Source organism: Tasmannia lanceolata, unplaced genomic scaffold, assembly GCF_043159265.1.
Source record: "Tasmannia lanceolata isolate RefF3 unplaced genomic scaffold, GAP_Taslan_0.1 ptg000015l, whole genome shotgun sequence".
Taxonomy (NCBI): Eukaryota; Viridiplantae; Streptophyta; class Magnoliopsida; order Canellales; family Winteraceae; genus Tasmannia; species Tasmannia lanceolata.
This window is the reverse complement of record NW_027518692.1, coordinates 16,235,810-16,239,007: the sequence shown is the minus strand read 5'-3', so window position 1 is coordinate 16,239,007 and position 3,198 is coordinate 16,235,810. Positions and strand designations below refer to the sequence as shown.

General features: G+C 39.5%; 1 pseudogene; it reads right to left on the bottom strand.

Moving 5' to 3' along the window:
* Positions 1-1,506: 1,506 nt before the first annotated feature.
* LOC143891793 ((RS)-norcoclaurine 6-O-methyltransferase pseudogene) lies at positions 1,507-3,198 on the bottom strand (annotated as a pseudogene).

The window sequence follows — 3,198 nt, the reverse complement described above, 5'->3', positions numbered from 1 at the left end:
AGGTGATCCAAACCATTCATTTGATGGGCCCTCACATAGATAGGATGTGCTAAAAAAATCAGCTCCATGGGATCATCCTAACGTACCCTTCGAACTGTGGAGGCAAAAAATGGACAGATTTGAAAGGTTTATATCTGTCCATTTTTACCTCTACAAACCGAAGGGTTGGGATGATCCTATGGAGCTGATTTTTTGGGCACACCCTATCTTTGTGAGGGCCCATAAAATGAATGATTTGCATCTCCTAAATAATGTGGTCCCCACTGTATTTTAAGTCTAGGGAGTAGATAAGTTAGATACTCTAGGGAGTAGGAACACTTTTCTCATTCACACACATATATGTACATGTAAATACATAATTAAATAATTCTTTTAGTTATCAATAATTGGCAACGGAATTGGTTATCCATTTGCAATTTTCTTTTTTGATTATCCTACCACATGTTGCCCATTGTGTATGTGAGATCTCACCTTTGGATTGGGTTGAGATCTCATCGTCAAATCATCTTGGTGCTAGATTAGGCAAGTAGGTTAACCTAAATAGATTAGGAAAGTATATAACATGTAAACACATAATTAGATAATCGTTCGACGGAATTAGTTCTCTGTCAGCATGGTATTTTTAATGATGGTTTCCAATTTCCATGGTTACGCATTTTATTAGCGACGGAAATTAAAAGAAATCTTCATTATCTTGCATGCGCCCCTAAGAGGCCATTTGGATACATGGATTTTATAATCCAGGATTGTAAAATCCTGGATTTTACAAGCGAAAACCTAGATTTAATAAGCTAATTTACAATCTTGAAAGGGAAATGATATTAGCACAGCCGTGTGTTTTGATATTTTCACTGACTCATCTTGTCTTTTGGTATGAATTTTAAGAGATGTCAAAGGTTATTACAGTTCCCAAAAAGCTCTAACAAGCCACTTTAAAAAGAAAACACAAGCTAGGTTTGTGCAATTATTAAAACATGGTTGTGCTGTATCATTTCCCTCCTGAAAATGTACAATCAAGATCTTAGCATATAAAATCCAGGTTTTAGCTTGTAAAATCTAAGATTTTGCAATGTTGGATTATAAAATCCTAGTGCGTTTTCAGTGGAAAATCCTGCCAAGATTTTGGCAATAGTTTCCCCTTTCCATCGGAAATTAAAGTATGTCACTATTTGGTTTTTTTAACATCCTACCATCACTAAGCTATTGAATTCCTTAGACAACCTTAAATTCCACCAACCAATCTCTTCAAAACACCTTAAATCTACATAAACGAGATACAATTGATCCTTTTTAAAAACATGACAAAAAAAGCTGGCATATATTTGAGCAATGATCTTGCTCTTCATCAGACCAACTATCTCAAGGACGACAATATCATTTCTATTGTTTTTTCATAGCTGGGAAACTTATTTAAATTAAGCATAAACAAAGAACAAACAGGCTTGAGAAACAAACGATGTGCGAAGGGAGGAGAGAAGCTACAAGATGAATAATCTCCTAATCAGACTAAGGAGATGCGACGATCACAGACTGCAAAGCATTAATGGGTGTTATCTCACAACGACTGAATCCAGCGTTGAAGACGAGCCTTCTCCATTCCTTCTCAGTCCTCTCCTGTCCCCCTGTCGATAACATCATTAACACATCGAAGGCATATCGGGTACGGGTGATCTCATGACCTTCATCAATGTCCATTACAATGTCCACTATAATCACCTTCCCTCCCTCTTTTGGCATTGCTTCCTTGCACTTCTTTAGGATCTTCACACAGTCATCATCATCCCAATCATGTAATATTTTCTGCAATCAACAATTGATAGATAACATTAACAAAACAGTTGCCTTTTGAAGGGGACCAATGTCTAAGGTTAGATAATATTATCCTAGCCAGGTACCCAATCCCAGGAATAGCTTATCCAAGGATTTATTTGTTTTTTCCTATCTCTACGAAGAGCCTTTTACGCAGGGGTTGGGCCTATAGCTCAATAATTTGAGGCTTTGCATCTCAACCTTGAGGTCACATGTTGGATCCTACCTCACCTAACAACAATATTCCATGAAATATTTTGTGGGGCCGGTTGTTAGAGATGGGTCGGATAGGAAGAGTCGTGAGAGGTTGGGCGATGGGAGCATGAAAATGCTCCCAAAAAGCAGGAAAACAAATTAATAAACCACTTTTAAACAGGTCTTTCTTTTTCACTAGTTTTTAGAAAATTTTTAAGCTCTCTCTAACCCCACCCTACCCACCCAATTCTCTCTCCCCCTCTCCTTTCTCCTTTGCCTCTCTCACACAACTGGGTCCGTGAATATGCCTTGAAATAATTTTTCATTGTTGTCAAACATGGTCTAAGGCTCCATTCCCTTCAACGTAAAATGGGCATAAAACAAATTTCGCCATTCAAAAAAATGAAAAAGAAAAAGAAAATAAAGATTTAGAAAATATTTGCTTACCATCAACATAACTGCGTCGTTGTGAGGTATGAAAGAAAACATGTCCCCAGCCACACGCTCCACATCGGGGTAATCCGGTATGGTCTCAACAACATGAGGAAGATCAAGGACACTACACTTTATATGTGGAAATGCCTTAGCAACGGTCCTTGACGCAGTCCCCGTGCCCCCTCCCACGTCCACCAAAGAGCTTAACCCTTCAAAAATTTCCCTACAACTTTCTATCAGGGCCGGGGTAACCAATCTAGCATCAGAGGCCATAGCCTCATTGAACAATTTATTATGGTCGGGATTCTTCGAGGCATAGCTCCACAAATCCTCACCGTTCACTGCCTCAAAGGTCGAAGACACCGTAGATTCCTTAGCGTCTAAGAGAGAGCCAAGTATTTGCCATTTCTCTGCGACCCCGTGTTGTACAACTCGAACATATGGAACTATGTTGGTGGGATCGCCCACGAGAATAAATTTGGAGGCTGAGGTGAGGCCATATAAATCCCCTTCTTGGAGGGTGAGGAGTTTCATGTGGATTAAGTAACGAAGAAACCTTCGAAGGTTTTCGTAGTTTCCACATGGCACGGGTAGAGAGGAACCCAGTTGGGAAAGGGTTATGGGTTTACCATGGCTATGGATAATGTCTATAATGTGAAGATCGAGTGCCCATTTGAGAACAAATGAGTCTACGAATGATACAGTGGGGTTCCAAACAAGAGCGAGGGCATTCAGCTTTTCTCTTGCGTCTACACCCAT